The sequence below is a fragment of the Sceloporus undulatus genome, chromosome 4 (assembly GCF_019175285.1).
Source record: "Sceloporus undulatus isolate JIND9_A2432 ecotype Alabama chromosome 4, SceUnd_v1.1, whole genome shotgun sequence".
In the NCBI taxonomy this organism is placed as follows: domain Eukaryota; kingdom Metazoa; phylum Chordata; class Lepidosauria; order Squamata; family Phrynosomatidae; genus Sceloporus; species Sceloporus undulatus.
The window spans coordinates 232,523,295-232,532,959 of record NC_056525.1 but is presented as its reverse complement, the minus strand read 5'-3'; positions in this window follow the sequence as shown (position 1 = coordinate 232,532,959).

The following is a 9,665-nucleotide window of genomic DNA, read 5'->3' as shown; positions in this document are numbered from 1 at the left end:
AGTATCCTCAGTACTCCTCTCCAGCACCACATCTCAAATGAATTGATTTTCTTTTTATTCACTGTCTTCACTGTCCAGCTCTCATATCCATACATAGCAATGGGGAATACAATGCCTTGTATGATTCCGACTTTAGTGCTTAGTTGCATATTTTTACTCTTTAGGGTCTTTTCTAGTTCTTTCATATCTGCCCTTCCCATTCATAGTTGTCTTCTGATTTCTTGACTGCACTCTCCTTCCTGATCATTCTTTGATCCCAGGTCTGGGAATTTTTTTACTGTTTTGATTTCCTAATTGTCTAGGTTGAATGTATGTAGATCATCTATGGTCATTATTTTTGTTTTCTTTATGTTCAGCATTTCTTTCTTCTTTGGCCTTGTGGGTGGTAAGAATGGATGAGGTCAAGACCTGGAGGCAGAAAGGAACAGAAAAAATGTTCTTAAGCATTTCCTTTAATGGGGAATGAGGCATTTGAGGCCAAGTGTTCCAAGGCAGCATCATTCTCTCCCCTTCCTGTTGGAAATGGCTTTGAGACCTGTGGTGTGAATGAGGGGGTTGGAAAATTACTGTTGTGATTTTTAAAAAAGCTCTGTTTCTCTCTCCTTCAGCTTTCCCCCTTCATCCTCAGTTTATTTCAACTGTTGCAAATGGAGTTCAACATGCAAAAAATAGTTTGAAGTCACTTAACTCATAAGGGTAAAGGAGGAGGAGGCAGGGCAAAAGCAAGCTGTTGCAACCTCTCCTAAGTTAATAACTTTTGTCATCTCAACCACACACTGATGTTGGTTGCCCACATTTTCATCTATGAAACGTTGGAGGGTATGCAGTTCACCCTTAGAGGACCCCCAAAAAGAGAAATCCATGCAGTCTGGAAAAGTCAAAGGCCACAAAACACAGCCTTGAGATCCATATGAAGATCTAGGGTTGCACTTTGGAGACCTCTGCTTTCCAAGGTGAAAGTGCAATAAGTGCAAACCCTTGTTTGGATGGAGAGAATTATCCTTGGAAAAGCCAAGTAATTCAAAAGGCTCTTCTCTCTTTCCTTCCCCACTTCCCTTCACTTGCTGAATAAATGAATATGCATGTGTGCATTTCATGTTTGTTTGTTTTTCAAATGTAAATAGCCAGCATCAAGATGTGGGCTCCGGAATTTAATGCCCTGCTCTTCTGTAGTCTTTTTGGAAACTGCATTCTCTTTAAGCTGATGGAAGCTTCTGTTAGTGCATATGTCTATAAGTTTGTCCATAAAAATAGAAATAACAAGAAAAATGAAGCTGGTGAAAGAAGAGTCGTTCCTGAGTTCATTTTGGAATAAGTCTTCATGTGGACTCAAGATGGCCCAAAATGTTTTTGCTTACTTCTGCAAGGCTTACCGCCTTGATCTGGTTGTTTCATTTCACGCACACATATAGTTAGTTTTGAATAAAACATTTATGGAAACATGTTGAGCTGCTCTTTTCTGTGGTGTGGAAATCTATTCTGATTCTTTCCATGTTACTTCTGCCACAATTATCACATTTCTGTTGAGGAAATAATACCCAGGAACACATCTATTTCATTAACTGGGTTATACCTGTAATTTAAACAGAATTGCAGTACTTCTCACCCAGGTGTCTGGTATCAGATATGGATGAGTAACCTCAAGTTCCCTGATTTCTTTTCTTATGGTTTTTCATCTTTATATCATACTAGAAAGACTGCCTCCTCCTGTATGGACCTACTTGAAATGTGAGATCTTCAGAAGTCCCATTGAATGTCCCAACACTATTTTAGGCTGGTATGTACTTGTAAGAGGGCTTTCTCTGTAGCAGTACCCTGAGTATAAAACTCCCTGCCAAAGGAAGTTAGACTGCTTCCTTCTGTTTTGAGCTTCTTGTGGGCAGCTGAAACAGGGCTGTTCCACATGGCCTTTTCTGTTTGAACTGTTTTATTGTTTCAAAATTGTATTTTAGGATTATTTTACACTGTTTTAAATATATTTAAAGGTTATTTTAAGGTGTTTTTATTTTTTAAAATTGTACAGTTGTTTATTATTATTGTTGTTGTTGTTGTTGTTGTTAGGTTCAATTCCCCACTTGGCCAGGAAATCCACTGGGTAACATTGGGCAAGTCACATGCTCTGAGCTTCAGAGGGAAGGCAATGGCAGACCTCCTCTGAATAAATCTTGCCAAGAAAACTCAATGATAGAGTCTCCTTAGGGTTACCACAAGATGGAAGTAACTTGAAGCACACAACAGTAACAAAGTAGTAGTAGTATTACCCCATCTGCCTCCCAAAATTGGGGCTCAGTTCATCTTCTGTGGTCCCAGTTTTCCAGCTGCTTTAAAAAAGTTCCAGATTCTCCTTCTTTCCACTTCCCCTTTTGTCTTTAGCTTACTTCAGTTGCTGCAGAGTTCAAAGTGTAAAAGACCCAAGGTGGCTTACAATTTAAAAGTGCAATACATTTAAAAGCAAACAAAAAGTGCACATGGGCTTTTGGGAGGAGACATAGAAATACAGTCAGCCCTCTCTATTCACAGATTCTTTATCCATGGATTCCAGCATCCATGGCTTGAAATATATTCAAAAATATATAAATTCTAAAAAACAAAGATTTTGCTATTTTATATAGGGACATCATTTTACTCCACCATTGTATATAATAGGACTTGAGCATCCATGCATTTTGGTATCCACAGAGGGTCCTGGAACCAAACCCCAGCAGATACAAACAGCCCGCTGTCCTGGCCAGTGTGGTACACACAAGCGCTTTAGTTACAGTACTGCACAGTGAATCTTGGCCCAATCCCCTCCAATCCCCACTTACTGGGCAGCAGCCACTGCAATCAATGGGTGCCTGTTTCCTTTTGCTTGGGAAGTAGCCGATTATCATTTCCATTCCTTTCCAAAAGTGATCTCTGGTGCAACAAACAGAAACAGGAGCCCTGTCGCAATCATCCTCATGGCTCAGATCACTTGCATGAGGGATAGAGGCGCAATGTCAGCCAGATGCTTCCTGATCAACAAGGGAACAGACCTCCATTTATTGCAGCGGATGCTGCTCAATGAGTATGGATTGAAACACTTTCACAGTTCCTGAGATTGTGAATATGTAATAGTCACAAGTGCATACCTCTAGATTTGTTGTTGTGTGCCTTCAAGTCATTTCTGACATATGACGACCCTAAGGTGATCCAACCATGGAGTTTTCTTGGTAAGTTTCTTTAGAAGTTTCTCCTTGCCATTGCCTTCCTCTGTGGCTGAGAGAATGTGACTTGCCCAAGGTCACCCAGTGGGTTCATATGACCAAGCTGAGATTTGAGCGCTGATCTCCATAGCTGTCATCCAATGCTTAACCCACTATGCCAGGGTTATGCATTCATAACTGTCATGGATGACTCCAGCCAGCACAAATAAATAAATAAATGAAGAGGCCTTCAGAAAGAGGACTATTCTCTGGCAGTTCATAAAAGATAGGACTATCCTCTTTTACTGAGCCCATGAGGCCACCCTAAGGACTAGTAGCCACTGAGTGTTCTTTGGTAGAGGAGTGAAGGATTTGTCCATCTGATAGGTCTACTGTATTATTAGCCAGCGCCTTTCACTATTTTATGGGGTGAACTGCAAATATCCTCCATTTCTGAGGACATTCAGTGGTCAGAGTAATCCTTATTAAAAGAGATGTCCCAGTGGGCCAGTGATTACAGAGCTCCAGTTGAAGTGACCATTGATGCTCACAACCTGGATAAAAAGCACAGACCTCTTCACAGAGAGGTGCCAGGAGCGGCTGTGATACACTTTGCCTTTGGACAGGAACCACAGTTTCCAGTTTTCAAAGTCAGTCTGTCTCACCATGTTCTTGGCAACGGGCGCTGTCGCTTGCTCACACAGTACAGTTCCTAAGCCGGCAGTAAAAATACTGCCAATTGATTTTCCAGAAGCAGCCATATAAAATGCTGAAAACAACCTTTGATCTTCAGAAATAGGTTTGAGTCCTGCCTTTCACGGAATATCCAGCAATTTCTCTTGCCTTTTGTGCATCGGTGGTCTGGAAAAGTAATTGTACCTTTCTGCATCTGAGCTCTACAAATGGGCTTTTTTTTTTGGTCTGTCTAACTCACAGGTGGCATATTGATTTATTGAGAAATCAAGAGGCAAAGGGAGAGAACTATAGCAGGATTTAGGATTAAACAGGCTTTGGAAGATCTTTGCAGGACTTAATTGCTTTTTTTGGATTCATAAGATATTGGTGGGCAGAAATATCTCTGCATGTTTTACAATAGATCAGAAAAGATTTTTAAGTGACTTCTTGTTGTTCACAACAGCAGCAGCAATTCCTGCAACGCACACATGTTGTATTGCTGTAATGTTTTACTGGGGAAAAGTTATGCCAAATAATACTTGTTAGTCTTTAAGGTGCTATTGGGACTGCAGCTGCACTGCAGAAATAATGGAATTGAATAAACAAATTGTTAGATAATGCAAGGGGTCAGTGAGAGTCCCCACTGAATTAAAACTGGTGCTCTATGGAAATATAGGTAGAATATACAAGGGCTATCTCCTGTAATATATGAGAATAATGAAGAGTCTTAGAGGGTATCTAAAATTTGGAGTAAATAACCAACAATAACAAGGAGGAAGTAGGGTTATTTAAACAGGACTTTGTAAAAATATCTTCAAGGGTAGCTTCTTTAAGAAGAAATAATGTTATAAGATACAAAGTGAATGAATATTGTGGGTTTTTTATTGTTATGATGATATTGAGAACATTTTGCTATACTATTGAAATGGAAATATTTGTTGAATACTGCTTTAACTGTCATGGCTGCATCCTATGGAATCCTGGAATTTGTAGTTTGTTGTGGGACCAACAGAGATGGCTAAATATCTCACAAAACTACAAATCCCCAAATTCCATACTATTGAAGCATGTCAGTTAAAGTGGTTGGTTTTGTCACAGTGAAAGAAGTCTGGTGTTTAACCAACTCCCCCTTCCAAAAAAACAAAAAACCCAACTCAGCTTCACCACACATGGATTTTTGTTTGAGGGATGACTGTGAGCTCTGTTTAGTTCTCATATTTGAGTTAAAATTCAGGGGTCAGAATTCTCCAGTAGTAAGAATATTTAATTCTCTCTCATCAGATTTAATACTGTTGCAGCAGGATCTCGGGTTTTTTGTTTTAGTTTAAAAATAGAAACATAAAGTCAGGGAGAACAGTTCTGAAGCAGGGCATAAAGGTACATGGGATAATAGTTTCTACTTTTATTCTGAAGGCCAAACCACAGATTCTTTGAAATATCTGTGATTCATCTCCTGACATTTTTGTTTTTTTCCTTTCATGCAGCCATGGGTGGGGCTTCTAATTTGATCAAACTGGTGGCACTGATGATGGAATATAGTTCGTCTCCACCTCTTGAGCCTTCTGTTTCTCAGGACTTTATTATATCCGTTTGCTGTTTCATCACAATCCCACTAATTTAAGCATTCCAGTTTGGCATCATTTCTTGTCACACTTTCTCCCACAATAGAGCTTTGGTGATCCATAGTTGCCTGATCTGTTTTCTGTACTGCCAAACCCAGGAGGCACTTTCAGGGTGCCCTTTTTTCAATGTGTGGCTGGGCTGGGAATGCATGGGGGCACAGTGGGAAGAGGAGCGGGAGCCACAGTGGGGCCCAGGTGGCTGAAGACGGCAGCAGCAGGTGGGAATGGCTGGCAGAGGGCAGGCCCTTTGTTCCTTTAGGGTGGCCAGAGAAATGGTGCTTTGTAGTGAAGACTAAGCTTATTTCTTTTCTCTGCTAAATCTTGTGTGGGTAGATGTGGGACTGGTGGTTGTTCAACGTTGCCTACATTTGATTGCTTTGCCAGACCGGTATAGTACTGTCTCTCACATTTCCCAGCACTATTAACCTTGATGGAGCCAGGTAGCATGTACTATGTTTGCTTTCATCCCAGGCAGATTAATAGTATCTTTGTGGCTGGCAAGGGGCGCTTAGAAGGAAAAAAAAATGGTATGGGGGAAAGGGAGGAAATGCCCTTTCATTCTGCCTTTTTTTGCTTTCATCGTATCTGCATTTCCAACATTTCTCTCAAAACAGTGAGAGACCTGAGGAGAAGGGCCTTCAGGGAAAAGTGCCCACTGAGAGAGTGTCTTGTCTTCAGTGGCACCAAAGTGTGAAATATCTACTGAGCAAGGCCAACATGAATCCTGATTGCCAGCATTAAGGCACTCTGCAATGACTGCCTGATTTGCTTCTGGTTCACTTCTGGCATGTCTGTGGTCCTTGGGCTATAGTTTCCTGATCTCTCTTGCAGGCCTCCCTTTCATCCTCTATTTCTAACATTGTGATTTAATTATAGTTTATTTATTGTAAAATGTTTCAATTTTTTTAAAAGAGTAAGATATAAATATTTTAATAGGACACTGATTTATGTCTTGCAATGCTTTCCTTGAGTGCCATCATGGTGTAGTGATTTGAACATTGGACTAGGACACTGGGAGACCAAATCCTAGCTCAGCCATGGAAACCAACTGATTGATCTTTAGCAAGTCACACTCTTTCAGCCTCAGAGGACGGCAATGGCAAACCCCCTCTGAAGAAACATGCCAAGAAGACCCTATGATAGGTTCCCCTTAGTGTTGCTGTAAGTCAGAAATTACTTGAAGGTGCACAACAAGAACAAAAATGCTTTCCGGTATTGTTCACTGAAATTATCCCAGAGTTTAATTGAGTGAAGGGAAAACTCTTTATACGAACATTCCTCAGAAACAACAGCAGCTGTTTCTGCATGATGAAATATTTATCTTGATGAGAATGACTGCTTGATCAATAATTATAATTATTTTTGCTGCTCCATTCCATTGTAACTTACTGTTCCAGAATCTGAAGACATCTAAGCAAAAATAAACAAATGCAGAAGCAAATAAACTACACACACACACACACACACACACACACACACAAACGCAGTGCACAAACACTCTGGATAAATGAAACAGGATTTAACCATTGGTACCAGATTTCAAAAAGGGATATGTTAGGATTGCTGTAGGACAGAACAGCTCTCCTGGCTATAGGCTTTGACTTTATGGGAAAACATTTGCAGAAACAAGTGGAATGCTGATGTTACACCATCTAGTGCCAGAACAAATCAAAACATTCATGAAAGCAATAACTAATTGCAGTATATTAAAATGTTACTACTGTAGGTTTTTTAAAAAAATCTTCCACTGTTTCTACCAGGGGTAGTCAAACCATAGCACTTCAGATGTCCTCAATTATCTTTTTCTGCCCCCCACCCATGGTGAATTGCCTCTCCTGGAAGCTTGACTTTTACGTTTTATTTATTTATGTTTGTATTTACTCCCCACCTTTTTCCTAGGTGGTTTATAAAGGTTAAAAAGAGAGTTTTAAAAAAATCACATCATATAAAAGAGTATTTAGCTTGGGATCCTTTGGGAACTTGCATCATTGTATGTAGACTTAAGTGTTCAGGAATTAGATGTGGGCATTTTTGTAGTATCTATATCCTGTAAAAGGCTGCTCTTACATTATTGTATAGAGAAGCCATCAAAGTGACTGAGGTGGATCGGGATTGATGCACAATGTGACTAATGCACATCAGTTCTGCTGTGCCTCAAGAAAACAGCTAGGGAGGGCTAATGTGCATCAGTAAAATAATTTGTCTTATACATCCACACAGTTCACTAACAGTGTTTCTTTGCACCTGTACATGTACATGTAAAGTTGTGAAATGCAGACCATGATAATGGATTTTGTTACTAACAGTAGAATTAAAAGCAGTTAAAAATAAAACCATTAAAAAGAATACGTACTTGAAAAGCACACATAGGCCAGAATTCTGTTAGGGACTTACACATGTACAGTATAAATGTCCCTTATGCATGAGGATGTCTTGTTTGGAGTACTAAAGGGATTAGTATTCCTATCTCTACAGCATCCACAGCCATGGAATCCTATGTACTCTTCTCTAGCACCACATCTCAAATGAGTTGTTTTTCCTCCTATCAGCTTTCTTCACTGTCCAACTTTCGCATCCATACATGGCAATGGGGAACATAGTGGCTTAGATGAACCTAACTTCAGTGCTCAGTTGTATATCTTAACTCTTTAGGATTTTTTTCCTAGTACCTTCATAGCTGCCCTTCCTATTACTAGTCTTCTTCTGATTTCTTGATTGCAGCCTCCTTCCTGGTCGATGTTTGATCCAAAGAATGGGAATTCTTTTACTCTTTTGATTTCCTGGTTGTCTAGGTGGATAAATATATATATACATTTCCATAGCTAGATGCAAAATGGTGACATCACTGCTGAAATCCACCAAGGCCCTCTAGGGGCTCAGTGCTGCTGTAATAATTGTCCATCTGGCTATGGTGATACAGTCTGCTTGCTTGCAGCAAAGCACAAAATGGCCATGTGGGACAGTTTCAGGGCTTTACAGTAAATCGCAGTGGGTCTGGACACATGGGAGGAACATGAGAACAGTAAAAGGAGCACAGGGACATGGGGGGCAGGCTGAGTAGGGGGAGGATGTATGTGGACAGCATGGAATAGTGCAGGGGGAGGGCCCAACCAGGTGTCAACCCCCATTCTGGGGTGTCACCCAGTGCGGGCACATTACTGCACCTCCCTAGTGCACTACTAACCCCCATGCAGAATAGCAACATTGCATAACACATGTCAATGACTGGGTGCCATTGTGTAATACACAGCAAAGAATGAGCAAAGTGCATAATACATAGCCACAATGTGAAATGTTGTAAGCACAACTCTGGCCCGAAACAGATAAGCCAAAATCAGCAGCTTCCAGCTGCTTTGAGGGTGTGAAATGACATAAAAATGACAGCCAACATGGCCACAGTGAGTCACAATCCAAAAGAAAAAGAACAAGATCTGATACTTCATTGGATGGGTCATTCATCTAACTTGCTCTGAGATATATATATATATATATACACACACACACACACACACAGAGAGAGAGAGAGAGAGAGAGAGAGAGAGACTGTGTGTGACATGTATGTCAGCGCAACCGCTGGGGTCCAACAACCACTGCCAGCAACTCAAATGAGTCCTGGGGTTAAATCAGACCTTTGTAGCAGAGCTAGCAATTTTAGAAGCTGAAGCGTGACTCCAAAAGTAGTTGAGGTAACAAGCAACTGGATGTCTTCCAGGAACTGAAACAATGCAGGAACCTCTGGTGACACACAGCAAACCGATGCCAGACTTCTTCTGATAAACCACCAGAGAAGCAAAGTCTCCCGAAGTGCTCTTTATTCATAGTGCTATAATACAAATACAGATCTCCAAAACTCCAAACCATACCAAACCAACTCCTACTACAAACCCACCCACTATCACATGCAACCCCTGAGTTTATATAGACTCCAGACCATGTGGTCTCCCAAACCCAGTGAGTTCCTGTGTGTAACCACGTCATGTGTCCCCTGTGGAATCCAGACACATGGTTTCATCATCCATGGCTACGTGCACCTAGACACTGAAATGTCCTTGAGCCAATGAGCATCAGCTGTGCTCATCAACCTTGTCCTTCTGCTGAATGCTCATGGTCAAACATACACACATCAAGCATTTCCCTGTGTGCTGTGTTTTAACCCTTCAAATCCCTGACAATATATGCCATACTGTAATCAAGTAGATTG